Source organism: Arachis hypogaea, chromosome 19, assembly GCF_003086295.3.
Source record: "Arachis hypogaea cultivar Tifrunner chromosome 19, arahy.Tifrunner.gnm2.J5K5, whole genome shotgun sequence".
NCBI lineage: Eukaryota > Viridiplantae > Streptophyta > Magnoliopsida > Fabales > Fabaceae > Arachis > Arachis hypogaea.
Window position 1 is genome coordinate 40973436 of NC_092054.1, and position 20476 is coordinate 40993911.

General features: G+C 32.6%; 1 non-coding gene across 1 annotated transcript; it reads left to right on the plus strand.

The window, feature by feature from the left end:
- Window positions 1-1401: 1401 nt before the first annotated feature.
- Window positions 1402-1509, plus strand: LOC112780683 (small nucleolar RNA R71). Its single transcript, XR_003191503.1, has one exon. It is a non-coding gene; the product is annotated as a small nucleolar RNA R71 (small nucleolar RNA).
- The last annotated feature ends 18967 nt before the right edge of the window (window positions 1510-20476 follow it).

The window sequence follows — 20476 nt, forward strand, 5'->3', positions numbered from 1 at the left end:
AGGTCTTCCTAGGATGATGGATTCATCCTCTTCCTTTCCAGTATCCAGGACTATGAAATCAGCAGGGATGTAAAGGCCTTCAACCTTTACTAACACGTCCTCTACTTGTCCATAAGTCTGTTTTCTTGAGCTGTCTGCCATCTCTAATGAGATTTTAGCAGCTTGCACCCCATAGATTCCCAGTTTCTCTATTACAGAGAGGGGCATGAGGTTTATTCCTGAACCAAGGTCACACAGAGCCTTAAAGATCATGGTGCCTATGGTACAGGGTATTATGAACTTTCCAGGATCCTGTCTCTTCTGAGGCAATGTCAGTTAATCCAGATCACTTAGTTCATTGATGAACAAGGGAGGTTCAACTTCCCAAGTATCAATGCCAAATAATTTGGCATTTAGCTTCATGATTGCACCAAGAAACTTGGCAGTTTGCTCTTCAGTAACATCCTCATTCTCTTCAAAAGAGGAATACTCATTAGAGCTCATGAAGGGCATAAGGAGGTTCAATGGGATCTCTATGGTCTCTAGATGGGCCCCAGAGTCCTTTGGTTCCTCAGAGGGAAGCTCCTTATTGACCACTGGACGTCCCAGGAGGTCTTCCTCCTTGGGATTCACGTCCTCTCCTCTCCTCACAGGTTCGGCCATGGCGCTTATGTCAATGGCCTTGCACTCTCCTTTTGGATTCTCTTCTGTATTGCTTGGGAGAGTACTAGGAGGGATTTCAGTGATCCTTTTACTCAGCTGGCCCACTTGTGCTTCCAGATTTCTAATGGAAGACCTTGTTTCATTCATGAAACTTACAGTGGCTTTAGATAGATCAGAGACTAGATTTGCTAAATTAGAAGTATTTTGTTCAGAGTTCTCTGTCTGTTGCTGAGTTGATGATGGAAAAGGCTTGCTGTTGTTAAACCTGTTTCTTCCACCATTGTTAAAGCCTTGTTGAGGCTTTTGATCCTTCCATGAGAAATTTGGATGATTTCTCCATGATGAGTTATAGGTGTTTCCATAAGGTTCACCTAAGTAGTTCACCTCTACTATTGCAGGGTTCTCAGGATCATAAGCTTCTTCTTCAGGAGAAGCCTCTTGAGTACTGTTGGATGCAGCTTGCATTCCATTCAGACTCTGAGAAATCATATTGACTTGCTGAGTCAATATTTTGTTCTGAGCCAATATGGCATTCAGAGTATCAACTTCAAGAACTCCCTTCTTCATAGGCGTCCCATTACTCACAGGATTCCTTTCAGAAGTGTACATGAACTGGTTATTAGCAACCATGTCAATGAGTTCTTGAGCTTCTGCAGGCGTTTTCTTTAGGTGAATGGATCCACCTGCAGAAGTGTCCAGTGACATCTTTGATAGCTCAGATAAACCATCATAGAATATATCCAGGATGGTCCATTCTGAAAGCATGTCAGAAGGACACTTTTTGGTCAACTGTTTGTATCTTTCCCAAGCTTCATAGAGGGATTCACCTTCTTTCTGTCTGAAGGTTTGAACATCAGCTCTAAGCTTGCTCAGCTTTTGAGGAGTAAAGTACTTGGCTAAGAAAGCCGTGACCAGCTTATCCCAAGAGTTCAGGCTGTCTTTGGGTTGAGAATACAAACATAATCTAGCTTTGTCTCTTACAGCAAAAGGGAAAAGCATGAGCCTGTAGACTTCAGGATCTACTCCATTAGTCTTAACAGTATCACATATCTGCAAGAATTCAGTTAAGAACTGAAAGAGATCTTCAGATGGAAGTCCATGAAACTTGCAGTTCTGCTGCATCAGAGAAACTAATTGAGGTTTCAGCTCAAAGTTGTTTGCTCCAATGGCAGGAATGGAGATGCTTCTTCCATGTAAATTGGAATTAGGTTCAGTGAAGTCACCAAGCATCTTCCTTATATTATTATTATTTTCGGCTGCCATCTCCTTTTCCTGTTCGAAAATTTCTGAAAGGTTATCTCTGGATTGTTGTATTTTAGCTTCTCTTAATTTTTTTCTTCAGAGTCCTTTCAGGTTCTGGATCTGCTTTAACAAGAATGTTCTTGTCCTTGCTCCTTCTCATATGACAAAGAAGATGGCACAGAAAAAATAGTAATAATAATATGGATCCTTTATACCACAGTATAGGGATCCTTGTGTTAGTAGAAGAAAAGAAGGGAAGAAAATCTGAACTCAGAGAGAGAGGGGGTTCAGATTTTTGGAGAGTTGAAGGAAAGATGTTAGTATATCAATAAACAAATAGAAGAAGATGAGAGGGGGAAGTGAATTTTCGAAAACAATTTTTGAAAAAGAGTTAGTGATTTTTGAAAATAGTTTTTGAAAAAGGTTAGTATTTTTTTTTCAAAATTTTTTTTAAATAAAAAATAAAAATAATTAGTTAATAAAAAAGAAATTTTTGAAAAAGAGGGAAGATATTTTCGAAAATTAGAGAGAGAGAGTTAGTTAGGTAGTTTTGAAAAAGTTAAGAAACAAACAAAAAGTTAGTTAGTTAGTTGAAACAAATTTTGAAAAGATAAGAAGTTAGGAAGTTAGAAAAGATATTTTGAAAAGATATTTTTGAAAAAGATAAGATAAGAAGATATTTTTGAAAAGATATGATTGAAATTAGTTTTGAAAAAGATTTGATTTTTAAAATCACAATTAATGACTTGATTCATAAGAAATCACAAGATATGATTCTAGAACTTAAAGTTTGAATCTTTCTTAACAAGCAAGTAACAAACTTCAAATTTTTGAATCAGAACATTAATTGATTATGTTATTTTCGAAAATTTGATATAAAAATAAGAAAAAGATTTTTGAAAAATATTTTTGGAATTTTCGAAAATAACTAAGAATTTTGAAAAAGATTTGATTTTTGAAAAAGATTTTGAAAAAGATAAGATTTTCAAATTGAAAATTTGATTTGACTCATGAGAAACAATTTGATTTTAAAAATTTTTGAAAAAGTCAATCCAAATTTTCGAATTTGATGAGAGAAAAAAGGGAAAGATATTTTTTTTTATTTTTGAATTTTTATGATGCAAGGGAAAAACAAGAAAAATGATGCAATGCATGAAATTTTTAGATCAAAACAATGAATGCATGCATGAATGATATGAGTGTCAAGATGAACACCAAGAACATTATGAAGATCATGATGAACATCAAGAACACAATTTTGAGAAATTTTTAATGCAAAGAAAACATGCAAAACACCAAACTTAGAATTCTTTAATGCTTAGACACTAAGAATTCAAGAATGCATATGATAAACATGAAAAGACACAAAACAAAAAATCATCAAGATCAAACAAGAAGACTTACCAAGAACAACTTGAAGATCATGAAGAACACTATGAATGCATGATATTTTCGAAAAAATGCAAGATGCATATGCAAGTGACACCAAATTTATAACATGACTTAAGACTCAAACAAGAAACACAAAAATATTTTTGATTTTTATGATTTTCTAATTTTTTTTTGTATTTTTATTTATTATTTATTTTTTTTTTTCGAAAATTATTGTGAAAAATAAAAATAAGGATTTCAAAATTTTTAATATGAATTCCAGGAATCTTGCCATGTTAGTCTTAAAGCTCCAATCAAAGGGTCAGGCATGGCTTAATAGCCAGCCAAGCTTTAGCATATAATTACATGGACTGGAGTGATTAGTTGAATGCCAATCCCAAAGTAGTTTGGGTATGGCTTTACAGCCAGATAGGCTTTAACATGCTTCATGAAACACTAGAATTCATTCTTAAAAATTCTGAAGAAAAATAATATTTTTGAAAACATTTTTTTTTTTCGAAAACAAGTGAGAAAATTTTGAAATATTTTTGAAAAATTTTTGAAAAGAAAACAAAAAGAAAATTACCTAATCTGAGCAACAGGATGAACCGTCAGTTGTCCAAACTCAAACAATCCCCGGCAACGGCGCCAAAAACTTGGTGCACGAAATTGTGATCTCCAGGCTCGAACAAATCCTGGTAATGGCTCTAAAGCTTGGTGCTCTGATCTTAATTCATAATTGTCACAACTTCGATACAACTAACCAGCAAGTGCACTGGGTCGTCCAAGTAATACCTTACGTGAGTAAGGGTCAAATCCCACGGAGATTGTTGGTATGAAGCAAGCTATGGTCACCTTGCAGATCTCAGTTAGGCAGATATAAATTGATAATGGTGTTTTCGAATATTATATAATAAAATAGGGATAGAGATACTTATGTAATTCATTGGTAGGAATTTCAGATAAGCGAATGGAGATGCTTTTCGTTCTTCTGAACCTCTGCTTTCCTGCTATCTTCATCCAATCAGTCTCATTCCTTTCCATGGCTGGCTTTATGTGATACATCACCACTGTCAATGGCTACTTTCGGTCATCTCACGGGAAAATGATCCAATGCCCTGTCACGGCACGGCTAATCGTCTGGAGGCATCACCCTTGTCAATGGCTTCATCTTATCCTCTCAGTGAATAATATGCTCACGCACCCTGTCACGGCACGGCTATTCATCTGTCGGTTCTCGATCATGCTGGAATAGGATTTACTATCCTTTTGCGTCTGTCACTAACGCCCTGCAATCGCGAGTTAGGAGCTCGTCATAGTCATTCAATCATTGAATCCTACTCGGAATACCACAGACAAGGTTTAGACCTTCCGGATTCTCTTGAATGCCGCCATCATTCTAGCTTACGCCACAAAGATTCTGGTTAGGAGATCTAAGAGATATTCATTCTAGCTTATTTCATGTAGAACAGAAGTGTTTGTCAGGCACGCGTTCATAAAGGAGAAGGATGATGAGCGTCACACATAATCATCACCTTCATCACGTTCTTGGGTGCGAATGGATATCTTAGAAGCGAAATAAGAAGAATTGAATAGAAAACAGTAGTACTTTGCATTAATCTTTGAGGAACAGCAGAGCTCCACACCTTAATCTATGGAGTGTAGAAACTCTACCGTTGAAAATACATAAGTGAAGGTCCAGGCATGGCCGAGATGGCCAGCCCCCTAAAACGTGATCAAAGGATCATAAGGTAATCCAAAGATGCCTAATACAATAGTAAGAGGTCCTATTTATAATAAACTAGCTACTAGGGTTTACATGAGTAAGTATTTGATGTATAAATCCACTTCCGGGGCCCACTTGGTGTGTGTTTGGGCTGAGCTTAAGTGTTGCACGTGCAGAGGCCATTTGTGGAGTTGAACGCCAGTTTTTGTGCCAGTTTGGGCGTTCAACTCTGGTTTTGGATCCTTTTCTGGCGCTGGACGCCAGATTTGGGTAGAAAGCTGGCGTTGAACGCCAGTTTACGTCGTCAATTCTTGGCCAAAATATGGACTATTATATATTGCTGGAAAGCCCTGGATGTCTACTTTCCAACGCAATTGGAAGCGCGCCATTTTGAGTTCTGTAGCTCCAGAAAATCTACTTTGAGTGCAGGGAGGTCAGAATCCAACAGCATCAGCAGTCCTTTTTCAACCTCTGAATCTGATTTCTGCTCAAGTCCCTCAATTTCAGCCAGAAAATACCTGAAATCACAGAAAAATACACAAACTCATAGTAAAGTCCAGAAATGTGAATTTAACACAAAATCTATTAAAAACATCCCTAAAAGTAACTAGATCCTACTAAAAACATACTAAAAACAATGTCAAAAAGCGTATAAATTATCCGCTCATCAGGAAGGCAAAATGATTTCGCAGAAAGGAATAGCAACCAGCAGGGGCATTTTGGTCTTAAAAAATTATTTTTGGGCGCAAAGGACGATTTTAAAATAAACTGGAACCTTTGGGACAATTTTATTGCAAAAAAAGGCTAGAGACGAAATTAATTTTTAGCCCCTACGTTAGGGACCAAAATCATACTTATCCAAAAATAAACTAATTAAGAAGACAAGTTATTTATAACATAAGTGAGAGGTTTTGAATTTAAGTTTTAGAAATAAAAAAATATTTGATGAATTTTATATAATAAAAGATATTTAAAAAAAGGTTGTGCACCAAATCTTTCTATAAATATATATATATATATATAATATTAAATGTGTATAAAAATAACAAAAATAAACTTAGTTGGGATAACAAGTTATTTGTAATTTAATGAAGAAGTCTTGGATTTGAATTTTGGAAATAGTAAAAAATTTACCTTATATATAAAAAGGGTATTTTAAAAAAATTTACAACAGTAACCCTTTCCTGTATTTCTATTATATATAATATGTAGAAGTATAGATATAGATGAATTAATAGTTGATTTTTGTGTATATGTTAGTAAAATCTTTATTGCAGGTAAATTTTAACATTAATTTTAAAAATTAAATAATTTCAGTGAGATAGCACTTTTGAGGAAAAAAAAAAGAAACAATACATATATAAGAATAAGATTAGTATAAAAACATAATAATATTTTAAAATTAAGATAAACAAATATGTATCTACTCAAAAAGAAAAATGAAACCATTTATGAAAAAAGTAGCAAGAATTTATTTGTCGTAATCCATATTGCACATTGCAGTATGTAGTAATTGGAATTTGGAGGTATATAGTAAAGTAAATGAAGCCTCCTTAATTTGTTTGTACATGGCATTATAATTATTTATTTTCCACTTTTGGTGATATTGATAGAACTTTGGAATTGCAGGCAGGCCTGAAACTTCACGTACTTCCCTTTTGGTACACGACGAACTCCGTTTGTACCATCTTCACACTTCACACTTTACATCATTTGTATGTAACCTCTTCTTATTTTTCTTTCTTCTTTTTTAGTTTTTTTTCTTATATATATATAAAGCACATGACCTATATTATTCTTTTTGTTCAGTAAAATGAATGATATTAGAGAATATATAAGTTTTTTATTATTTAAGTTTAAGTTTAACATTTTGGTTGATCGATTTCTTTAGCTTTAGGGTTGGTAAGTTTAAAGTTTATTTATTCAATGAATTTCTATTGGAATAATTAACCATTTTCATTTAGAATTTTAATCGATTAATTTATATTAATAAGTTTTGGTACAACTTATAATTGAATTCAATTATCTCAAAACATCTTCAAATTGAACGTCATAATTTATAAATTATGATAATATCTTAACTATACCTTTTTTTCCGTATAATAAGTAACAATATTTGATTCAATTCTTTAATATTTTAAAAATTTTACAAACAAGGTCATTTTCATAGAAAATTATGTTCTTTTTCTATTAATTTTCTTTTGAGATAAATAAGGTCTAATATTAAAATTGTTATAACCAAATTGACTGAAATTCGATTCTTTTTACTAAAATATATTTTTTTTTTTGCATAAGGAAAAAAAAAACATATGCAAAAAGAGAAATGTTAGTTAACAAAGATATATTTTTAGTTAACAAAGATATGCACACCAAAATTCAATTATTTATTATATATTTATATATATAATTTTATATATTTTTAAGATATATTTTATATTTTAATATTTATTTTAATTAAAATATGGTTGTTTGCAAACTTTTTCCAAAAATCTATCTTCCAATAAGACAAAATAATAATAAAATAATAATTTATTGATTATTTAAGTTTAATTTCCAAATACATTATTATTATTATTATTATTATTATTATTATTATTATTATTATTATTATTATTATTATTATTATTTAATAAGTTGAAATTGATTAAATAATATATTTCAAATACACATTTCATATAAAATTAGATTATTACATATTTTTTAAATTTAAGGATAAAATAAATATATCTTTAAATTAAAAGAATTAAATTACTTTTTCCGAGACAAACTATAGATATCATTTATTTTCTTTTATTATCTTAATATATAGGTTCAAAATTACGTCAACGCTGGCCATGGTCCTATATATATCTTTTTCATTTTGTTTTGTTTTTTTAAATAAACTTCTTTTGTTTATGAAATAACTATTTCAAAGTTACTAATAGTTTGAACTTTGATGAACACTACTCCATTTATCATTCGTATATACTAGTAGTATGAACTTTAGAAAATTAAATCGAAAGTGACAATTCTATATATGCATTGTCCGGTCCTTTGTCGGAAATTAATAATTAATTATTTAGTTTTTAACTTATAAGATATTTTCGCCTATTTAATTTGTTTACAATTTATTTTTATTGAATGCACATGATGAAGCTAATTTAAATTCATTTTCCAATAATAATTCTTCTTGAAGATCGATAGAACATCCAATCAGGAGGGTGAATGAGATAGAAGATGGACAAGGGGCGAAAGGCAGAGGAAGACCTAAGAAGACCATTCATGAGGTGGTCAAACGAGATCTACATGTAAATGGTCTCTCTGTAGACATGACACATGACAGAGCACAATGGCATCGTTTGATTCATGTAGCCGACCTCACTTAGTGGGATAAGGCTTTGTTGTTGTTGTAATTCTTCTTGAATCCTGCTAGGAAGCCAATAGAGTATCTGTACAATGTGTACAATGGGCTGTTTATTTGGCGCAATATGAGTTAAAAATGAGTATCCAGAGTAAAATACTACTAATTTATCAAACACAATACACCTATACTATCTAGAATAACCATACGGGTATAAGGGATAATAAACATCTAATATCCTACTGAATTGAACATCCAATTTAAAATACTTGAAACTGCTCACACAAATACACCTTTACTATTCTAAAATAAGTATATGTGAACAATTTTAAATAAATATCCGATACTTTAATTTTAATTTGAAATTAACCCCATTATATGCATTGTACGATAAATATATTGATTCCTTATACTTCCTCTTCTTCAAATCTAACTAAATATTATCATTCTCTGCCATGTCAAATGTTTAAATACTAATAGTGGTGTGTTTTAATAGGAGCTATAAACGCTATAAGAATTTTCAACAATTAGCTTTATATATGTATTAAATTATTATACATGATGAAGCTAATTTAAATTCATTTATGATGATTTCTACCATCTTTACATTACTATTTTCTAGACAATAAATAAACTAGCTAATTCAATTAAGACGATGTTATTAGTCATAACGACCCTTTAAATATTTGATTTGCTTGTCTAAGCATCGGTTTCTTAACTTGTAAACATTGTTTCAACAACCATCATTACTGCATGTGCACATTTGCATGAAAAAAAAAAAAAAAGAAAAACCGACTACATGAAATAAATAAAAATGAATGAGTTCATTCGAGGTTGTCTTTGGTAATTATCTCTAGATAAAAGTTCCCACTATTATTACTTTAATTTATTAGAATCTTTCGCATTAGCAATGAACTTTTTGGACGGATTTTTATGGGTTGGTGACGAATATTGTTTTATTAGTGTCAAAATTAATGACAAGTAATAACCGTCGCTAAATATAAAGTATTCTAGTAATGTGAAAAAAAAAATAGAATTGATGATATTGAGGATAGAAATGTGCTAAAAAAAAGGGCAAGGGTAAAAAGTCTTGTTTATTTTTAGTACTTTTGAAAATGATGGGACGAGGGATAGATATACATTTTGATATGGAAATAAAAATGTAATAATTTTATTTCACATAACATCCTTTAACATTATATATTTTGATTTTGGTCCTTATCACTTTTTAAAGGTGGACATTATTCAGAAACATTGATATGATAAATATCTACAAACTTAAAGATAGATTATTACCAAAGTGTTGATCATCATTCATCTTACTATAGTGCTTAACTTAAAAGATGTAATATAATTTTTCGTATTTTAAATTGAGAGAAAGAATATATAATGATCCCTCAAAGTTAATAATCCAAACAAACTTATTAAAAGAAACTAAAAATATATGTATATATCAGAATTGTTAGTCCTCAAAGATGGTGACACATTTGATGTATGAGTTGAGCCAAGGCAAGAACGAACCATTGTTGGTCCCCACTTCTTTGTAATGTATGAGCTTGCATTGAAACATATTAGGACCCGTTTGATCAAAGATTGATAATTTGGATGTCGTCCACTAGCAACAATAATAATACACACGAGACCACATTTTCCATTATATATTATAAGGTTGTAGCCGACGTTATGTTATTGTCGCTTGTATAAGTCACACTTCCAATAAAATATTAAAATAATCTAATTTTACAATATTATTATTATATTTAGTGATCACGATCTTATATTATAAGATGAAGTTAGAAAAATGAACAAATTGGGAAAGAATGAGACAAGAGAATAATAATAATAATGAGAAAATGAGTATGCTATTAATTAAAGTTCTTGGAGTCATCAACACAAATAATATATACACATAATTAAGTTATTATATCTATATTATTACGAGTAATGTTAAATAGTTAATTTTTTTTAGTTAATATCAGTTAAATTTATTTTTATAAATTATTTTGGTTATATTAAATTTTAAATTCTAAATCATAAATTATAAACTCGAAAATAAAGTTAACTAATACTGATTAAAAAAAAATTAAATATTTATACCTTTTTTTTTTCGTTATTATAACGTCAGTTTTGTAGTTTTGTTGCTAGCACAGTTTGTCAATATTATTTTCCAAATGAAGACTTTGTTATCATCGATGATTATTGAATATTGATAATGTGCGAGAGGAAGCAAACATGGAATATAGGTGAGTCTCAATCTGTGATGAGTACAAGCAATAATACAAAGTCGAAGAATGAACAAACGAAACTTCCTATTCATGTACAATTCATATAATGATACAAACAACAGCGGCATTCAGACATGTAATCTATAAACCACTTGGTTTGTCTTTTTTTTTTTTTTTTTTTTCCTTAAGGAGATTTTATTTTTTTATTATTAAATATATAACTATTTATATACTTTTGTCTATTTGATTAAATTTGATAGGTATCAAAGACCAAAGGAGAGACGAATCTGCAATATGAGAAACAATAGCAGAAAAGAACTTGTAGCTGAATGAAAACAAAATAGTATTAATTATAGAATGAAATCTTAATTACAATTGATTGGAAGGAAGTCTTACTATATATAGAGTGAACTAACTATATATAATAAACTAAGGTTAAACCAGTATTGGTAATGAAAAGTGGTTACAAAATAGATTGGATCAAAAGAAGAACTTTTTGATTTCTTGCTGACTATCTAAATCACTGCTTTATTCTTAGTCTTATATTCAACACCACCCCTTCAAACTTATGGTCTTCTTGGATAAGACCCTGAGTATGATCTTGAACTTCTCAGGGTTGGAAAGGGAGAGAGGTTTAGTGAGAAGGTATGCAACTTGGTCAATTGCTGAAATGTGCAAATCAGCAAGTTATTTATATTACGATTGACTTGTTCTTTGACTGGATGAAGATCCAAATCAAAATGCTTAGTTTTGTTGTGTAAAATTGAGTTAACAATTAGCATTACAGCACTAATGTTATCACTATAAATCATCAGGACATGAGAGTATTGGATTTGAAGTTTTGTAAACAGATTAAGAATCCATCAAACATCTGTTTCTGCAACTGTAATGCTGCTAAATTCAGCTTTAGTGTTTGACTTACTAACTGAATGTTACTTCCTGCTTGCCCATGAGACCAAATTGGATCCTAAATAGACACAAAAGCCTGTGATTGACCTTCTGTTATCTATATCTGAACCCCAATTCAAATCTACAAAGGCAAACAATCTAAGATTAGTACATGGTTGAAACAAAATTCCTTTATCTTTGGTGCCAGCCAAGTATCTCAGGATTTGTTTAACACACTTCCAATGTGGCAAGAGAGGATTATCTATAGCATATGCTAGGTATGGACGAGTAAGGGTGGCATATTATAATGTACATACTATATATCTACAAATTTACTCTAACATGCAATGCAACAACTAACTACAAAGAAAATTAAGAATTGGTGTTGAAAAAAGGAAATTGTTACCCATGGAGATCGGTCGGACGACCTCCCCACACTTGAAGATTGCACTGTTCTCAGTGCATGCAAAGAAGAGCAAGGTGGACAGATTGCTACAGCTGATGAGCTTCCTCAAAGGATTATGCGAGTGGACTTGTTTGTTGCCCCATTTTAAAGCTTTTCCTTTCCCTTTTGGTGGCCAACCTAAAAGGAAAGAAAAAGAAAGAAAATTAAATCTACAACAAAGATATCAAAGCAAATAGAACATAGGCCGGGGCTAATGCCAAATAAAAGTAAGGTTCTCAACTACATGGTAGCTACAGCATATAAGTGAGAAAACAATATAAGCTAAGGCATATCACGAATGCTTGATGCAAGAGTAAAATCAGAGCATAAGTAATTAGCATGAAGAGCATCAAGTTCAAATAAGAAAAAGTGGGTCATGAAAGGTAATATGAGTTCATATCAATACACAAGGGATACAAGAGTCATAAAAGATTAAGTATTGATTTAAAAGTTTCATCATCCATCAATATCAAACAAGTTAAGAAGCACCAAGATTAACCGAGAAATTCTCAACAATTGAGTAGGAGAATTCAACATTATTATTAAAATAAGAAATTTAGAAAAGAAAATAAGAACAAGCTATAAAAACAAAATTAAAATGCAATGAATAAAAGTATGAAAATGTAATAAACAAAAGGAAATGAAAGATGAGAAAAATAAAAAGTGAGAATATATTTTTTTTCTCTTTATTTATTTATTTATTATTATTATTATTATTATTATTATTATTATTAATTTATTATTTTTTTTTGATATGGGAGAAAAGAAGAAAATGAGAAAGGGAGAAGAGAGAAGAGAGAAGAAGAAAGGTAGAAAGAAAGAAGAAGAAAAGAAGAAAGAAGAATAAAGGATAAAGGAGAAGAAACAGGGAGCGAAGCGATGCGTAAGCGTGGAAGGCAGCAGGGACAAGCGACGCGTAAGCGTCGCCTACGCGTACGCGTGGATTTTCGCACAAAGTAGGCACAACTCTCTGGTTTTTGTATCAGAGGCCTAAAATGGCAAACGACGCATAAGCGTCACCCACGCTTACGCGTGGATTGTCCACTTTTTTTTTTTTTTTTTTAAAGAAGCCTAAAACAGAATTTAACATTCTTCTAACTTATAAACATTCTAAATCACCCAAAATTCAAATTTAATAATAAATCTTTTGATTTTTGAAAAATTTTTAAAGACAAAACTAACAAATCTTGCACTACAAGCAAAATGCAATTCAAAAAATAATTATTCTCATCAAAACATGAATTTAACAAACAACCTATCAATAAAAACAAAAATGTATAAGAGTATAGAAAATAAGAAAAACTACCTACAATGGTAACCCAATTCATTCATTGATTATATATACAAGAAAATGGAAAGAGTTTACCATGGTGTGGTGTCTCCAACCTAGCACTTTTATTTATTGTCCTTAAGTTGGACCATTGATGGGGTCCTTGCTAGGATGGCTTATGCTTGAACTCTTCCTTGAATCACCACCAATGCTTGCATTTCCAATGTCCTCCGGGATCCCAAACTAAGCACGTCAAGCTACCAAGAGATCTCAAGCGAGTACCAAGGCCCCAAAGTTGATGATTGTCTATGTATATTCCGGAGTCCCATACTTTCACTACAAGATTTTTATTCATTTGTGGCAGTTTTTTCTCTTATTTGTGGAGGTTTATAACCCCCACCAAATGGTTTGTGGAGGTTTCTAAAACCCCCAAAATTTGAAGTGCCACGAGGTCTTTTGTGGGGGTTTTTAAAAACCTCCACAATCTATTCAGTGGAGGTTTTGTGTGTGTTTAGTGGGGGTTTTATATTGGTCTTTTGTGGCAGTTTTTGGTCAATATTTGTGGCGGTTTAAAACCCCCACAAAAAGACTTTTCATTTTAAAAATAATAGCTATTCTATGGAGGTTTCAAACCTGTCTATAATTTTTAAAAATTAATCTACACTGTTATTACACTACTAATCATTTATTATTAAAAAGAAATATTTAAACAAGACATTAAAAATGTAGAAGAAAATTAAAATAAAAGAAATACATTAAAACAAAATATAGCATTGTATCACTATTTTCCAATCACATTAATTACAACTATAAAATATTAAAAATATCAGTCACATTAATTACAACTAGAAAATATTAAAAATAACATGATAAAATACAAACTTATGTCCAAACTCCTGAACAATGAACATAATTAGATAAATATATTTGCAATATCATTATCATCTAGAAATAATGACAAACTAACAATGTAGTTAACAAGTCCTAATGCTTACACTAGCTGTTCCAGTAGCTGTTAAAGCTAAAACAGAAGTATTTAGGAATTTCTATTACAATGAGGAGCCTTTCTTTTAATCTCTATAGCCATTACTCCAAACAACAATCCCTGTTCATGTTCAATGCATCATATCAAATCTCAGGCTTACTTCACTTTCTAAATTCCAAAATTTAGGAGGATTGAAATTTGAAAAAGAAAAAAATAAAAAAACAACAGCATGCAGAGAAGATATTTAATGTAATATAAGATTCATGCCTGAATTATTGCTCCACTAGCATACCAGAAAAGACCACTAACCCTATATTGCCAAGCAACATTTGAGCTTTACAAGATTGTAGCATGTCCACTACACCACCAATTCATAGCAATAATTAACAACACATGTTAATTATATACGTGACATTTCTCTTCTCCAACCATATTTGATCCATAAGAATCAAGGTTTCTATCAATAATTTCAGCTTGATGAAAAATTAAAGATACACATGAATAATTATATATGTGAGCGATAATTAGATAATAGGTTAACTAATAATATAGCATGTTTATATATAGCTTAACTATGCTTGGATGATTTCCTCAGCCAGTGTTTAGGAAAGAAGCATATTCTCCATCAAGTGGGAATGGAATTGCCTTTGCGGTCATCACATCTTCAATTTTTTGGCTAAGATTGTCATACATATCCTGCAAATTAAAATACACACAAAGAGACATATCATTTTTTTATTCACTATATACATGTTCTTATCTAATAGTATTGTATTGTAGTATTAGTATACCTGCATTTTTTAGCGTTCTTGTGTGAATTCATGTGAGCAATAAAGTCAATTTTAATACCTAAAAGTGCAAATACGTGGTACTGTGGGTCTCTTAGGACCATAAAGTCAATTTTAATCTTAGAAATTTGTACACCGCCAAGCCTGGCGCAATGTACCAAATGGACAGCAGCCTCTGACCTATAAGTCATGCTAACAATAATTTGTATGACTTCAACGTTCATTAGAAGATAGTTCTTTATTATGTATATCATAGTGTAATGCAATACATAGTTAGTTCTTGTTTGAACTCACATGTTAGCACCAGAAAATATTAACCTCAAATTATGTTCACTTACAAGGTCTGGAAACTTATCCTTGAGCAAACGTATTGACCGAGGCACTAAACCATTATCATTGTATGCTTCATTCCCTGTGGAAGACTATAAGGAAAAAATGCTTCATTCCCTGTGGAAGACTATAAGGAAAAAATCTGTCATACAGGACTGAAATCACACTACAGAAAATCTACAGTATGTAAGTAACAGAATAGAACCTTCAAGGCATCTGGAATTTTAGGAAAAAGCACCACACTATCAACACTATAAAATAACATGATAAAATTCAGGACAGGAAGTAGAATACCCAAACAAAACTAGCCAAGTTCCTTCCAGCCTAGATATTTAAAGAAACAATTAAATCTATCTAAACGTCTTGAACATATTTAAACAGCTTCAAAGTTCTGATAAGTAACTCAAATAAATGAATAATGCTAGAAAACATTAAAGCCAATCCATAAAAAGGGAATTAATCAAGTGTAATGCTAAGGAGGATTACTAGAGCACTTTTAGTAGGAGATACAGAAACAAGAGTAAATAACAACCTCTTGCACAAGTTCATGCCTCCATCGAAGCCTGTAGCATCCCGGCATAGCCCCAGTTGGAGTGTCTTCCTCACCTGCAAGTTCAATTGCTATGAATCAAAACAGATCCAGCATAGCATATTACACTACCTCCACTACACATGAACAATGCATAAAACAAGTAAAAACAAGACCAACCTTCATGAATGAAAATTGGATACACGAAATTCGCAGGCGATATTGTTGTCTCCTGAAAAGCTTCCCTCAGCACCGGCATCCTCCGGTTGTGTCGAGGACGCCTGTTAAGTGGCTGATACAAAATCAAATCAAATCAATTGCTTAACTCAACAAGTTTTTCTAAATCATCAGCAAGAATGCGCAAGGCTAAAGTCAACACATTTGGTTCCTATTCAAAAATTGAATCGGAGACTCACAAGTGAAGGGACGACGGGAGTTCCAACCAGAGAAGCTGGTTTAGGGGGAATCGGAGGTGCCTCCGGGACGTTACTGGCAACAACGGCGGCTTCGCATTCTGCGTCGGAGAGGCCAAGCTTGTGGAGTAGACCTGCATGGTTACCGTTGTGGGAATCACTTGCTCTAACGGCAAAGAGGTGGAGAGGGCGAGGAAGGCCCTGTTGCATAACTACTCTCTTCTATTTTTGAATTGGACTTCACAGTCTCTATACAATACTGAAACAATATATGTATTAATACACTCAACAAGCTTGCGTGATATCTTTCCCTCTTCTCTAAAGAAAGAAACCAAGATAGGACATTTTATATCTTAGAAGCAATGATGACTCTCTTAGGGGTAATCTTCCAGATGTTATATAACTTATTCTAATTCTGGCAAAAAATTGAGAATGCCACCCATTAGCAAACTGAAAATTGAACTAACAGGAAGAAAGGAATGAAATGATTGTTTATATGACATAATAGTACTTAACATTGACAATTAGAGAGCTTGAAATCTTCCAAAGTAGAGAAATTAGTGTCGATGATAACATTGAAAACAAGAATACTCACCTCAAAAGATGAACCAAAATATGTGATTTCATTGTTAGCACTGATCCACCTATGCTTTCTAGTAACATCAGTACCTGTCCAACAATGTTGTAAAGAAAAGTTCTTAAGTTGTAATATTCAATCTACCAAATCAAAACTATAAACAAGAATAACAAACAAAACTTTCTATATATACTATAACACTACAAGAACTTGAAAAGATCACAATATACTCAGGGAATTGAACTTGAATAGATCAAACAAAAAATTCATTACAATGAACTACTAAATTCATTGCTCGTAAATATATAGTGGCCAAATATATAGTATAGTTGCTACCACTTGCAGTATGACACGAAATAGGGAAAATGCTATTATCAGGAGAGTCTAATTATGATATGATCATATTTAATTTACAGTGAGCAAATAAGACACAGTATCGGTTCACCGAACAAGAATTAATACAATGATTAAGAGAATAAACAATTCATCAAACACTTGGAGTGCTTGCGAATTTGAAACAATGTTCATCAATTAAGAGATAATAAAACTCATTGAATGTTATATCATATAGCAAAGCATTCAGAATCTAAAAATGAAAATAAAGAAATGAATAAAAAGGAAAAAGAGAAAGAGAACCGAAAATTGAGAATGAGTGGAACGAAGAAGAGCATGCAGAAGCGAGAGAATGCCGATGGAGAACACGAGAGTCATTTGCGGAGGAGAGTTGACAGAAGAGGTGCTTTCTCAAGATCTAGAAACGCATTGATAAAGGAGGCGTCTTGGCTCGATCTCAGTGGCAACAGCATAAAAGAGATGAACTTTAGTAGTGACGACGGCAGCAATGGCGGAGGAGGCGGCGACGGCGGCGAAGATGGCGGTGGTGATGGCTATCGCAATCTTAGGGTTTCAGTGAGCTCTCATGCTCTGTTCTTTCTCTTCTCTACAAGTGTTTTTTTTGGATTTTGAAAAGAGTTTTAATTATATGATAATTTAAGTGATAACAATGGGTTTTATTGTTAGTTATTTTGTGGGAGTTTATCAAAAATGTCATAGATAAAATATATTAGGGAGGTTTTAAAAACTCTCACTAAAAAACACCCACAAATATATATAAATTTTGTAGTGTTTGTTTGTCAACCCCCTTTCTTCTTGATCTTCATGCTTTCATTTGGCTGGCAAACTTATTGAATTCTCTTTGTAACTCCTACTCATCATCCTAGATCCCTTGAATTGAGCTTCACTCCAGCCATGAATCCTAAAATTTGAGCTTCCTTCCATTATGCACCTTGATTCTTGTTGCCAACCAACCCCCAACTCTTTTCTACTTTCTAACCCACACATAGTTCTAAGTTGACCATCCGTTTCTAGCAATGCATATTGATATGGGCCAAGGAAATTAAAGGATGAGATGGTTACCCATTCAACTTGTAATTTGGATGGTGACTTAGCAAGGAAGATATCTAATGGTCTTGACATTGTAGGCTCCACTTCCTTTGGTTCTTCCTTAATGAATTCCATCTTTTGACAACTTTCTTTAATTTTCTCTTGTTTGCTAACTCCTTCCAACTCTTTCTCATTAATCAAAATGTGTGTTGGAGGGTGTATACATTCCTCCTCAACATTGGTTTCACATTCAATGGAAGAAGCTTCAACAAGGTAACCATTGTCATTAGTTGTCTTCAATGACGGAGCTTCCTTCTTGTTCAACCTCCCCTAGGTCTTCTCCCACTTCTTCGTCTTCAAGGGTCTCTACTACCTCCACCTTTTGGGCATCCTCTTGCTTCTCTTGAAGTATGGATGCGTGAATCTGATCCATTAATTCCCTAAGACGATCCCTTCTCTCTTGTTCCATGTCAATCGCATAATTGGGATCATGTTGCTCTTGGATTAATGGATACGGATGTTCTTTTATGGAGGGTGATGGTGGGATGGAGAGATCATTATATGGTTAGAAAGGAGGTTCATCAAAGCTTGGAGGTTGGAAGGTGTTTTGGTTGTTGGTAGAAGATAGAGGTATACGGAATATAAGATCTTGGAGGGCGGAGGTGAAACTAGTGAGTGCGGTTTGGAAATCTTCTTGATCTTGAGAAATGATACCAAGTGTATCATCCATAGAGGCTTGGTTGGAGGAAAAGGAGGATTGTGAGGGTAATGATGTTGAAGTGGTGGTAGTTCCATGGGTGCTTGTTCATAATGGTTATAAGTGTGTGCATATGGATGATATGGATTAGGATTATATGGAGGTGATTGATGGAAATAGGGTGTGGATTGGGAGTATGGTGGTTGGAATGATGGTGTTTGAGGACTATGTTGGAAGTATGGTTCATGGAATGATGGTGGTTGAGTGGCATAATCATGATAAGAATCATCATATCCATTGGAATGATATCCATCATAGGAGGGGTTGCAATTATAGTATCTTGGTTGAGGAGGTTGCCATGGTGATTGCTCATATGGATATGGCTCTCTTCTCAAGAATTCATCTCTCCCATAATGTGAGCCATTATTCAAATTTCCATTACTACAACATAGTCATAACCATATCCAAAACCACAAGGATGAGAATTCATATGGACAAGAGGAAATCAAAACAAAGTATATCAAAGAGGCAAAGAAAGAGTAAACTCCTAATTACCAACAAGACCTAAAAATAACCAAAAAGTAAGATATTCATAATATGAACATATTCATAATAGCCAATAATATAACACCATTACAATCCTCGACAACGGCGCCATTTTGATGAAAAGAATTTTGTATGGTTTAGAATTTCATAAATAAATTCTCGTTGTAAGTATAATTTCTAAACCAACAAATAATCCTCAATAAAAAATTTGTTTGTCACAAGTACAAACCCCAATAAAAATAACCGAAGTATTTAAACATCGGGTCGTCTCCCTAAGAATTACAATGAAGTATTTTGTTATTGGCTATGAAGGAATGTTTTGGGGTTTTTGTACTAAAAGACAAGGAATGTAAATAACAAGAGAAATAAACTAATAACTAAGAAAGCTCTTGGCAAGGAATGAGAATTAGAAGTCCTATCCTTATTATCATCATCAATTGTGATAAGAATTGTCCATTGCTCCCACTTAGTTAACCTCTAACTATGAAGGAAAGTCAAGTGGGTACAATCAACTTGAGTCCACAAGTCCTAGTCAAATCATGATGAAAGACTAGCTTTAGTGACATTCAAGTCAATGAGCAACTTCCAATTGTCAGTCAACAAGAGAAATTGATAACTCAAGAGTCTCCAATTACTCAACCAAAGCCAATAGGAGAAAAATCTAGCTCATAACTAAAAGAAACATTTCATCAAACACCTAGTGGGCAATAAAAATAAACATCATCAATTGCAAGAATTAAAGGAAGCTTTAACTAATCAAAGCAAGAAATCAACAATGGAAACTAAGGCAAATATAAAAAGACATGGAAATTATAAATTGCATTAAAGGAGAATTGAAATCAACAAAAGAGTGCATGAACTAAAATTAACAAAATAAAGGAATTAAAAAGAGAAGTAAAATACTAGAACAAGTAAGAGTAGAGGAAAATTAAATAGAAGGAGAAGGAGAAAGCGATCTAGATCTAAAAAGGAGTAAACTAAGAACCCTAATCTAGAGAGAGGAGAGAGCCTTTCTCTCTAGAAAACTACATCTAAACTATGATAAAAACTCAACTATGACTACTTGGTTCATCCTCCTT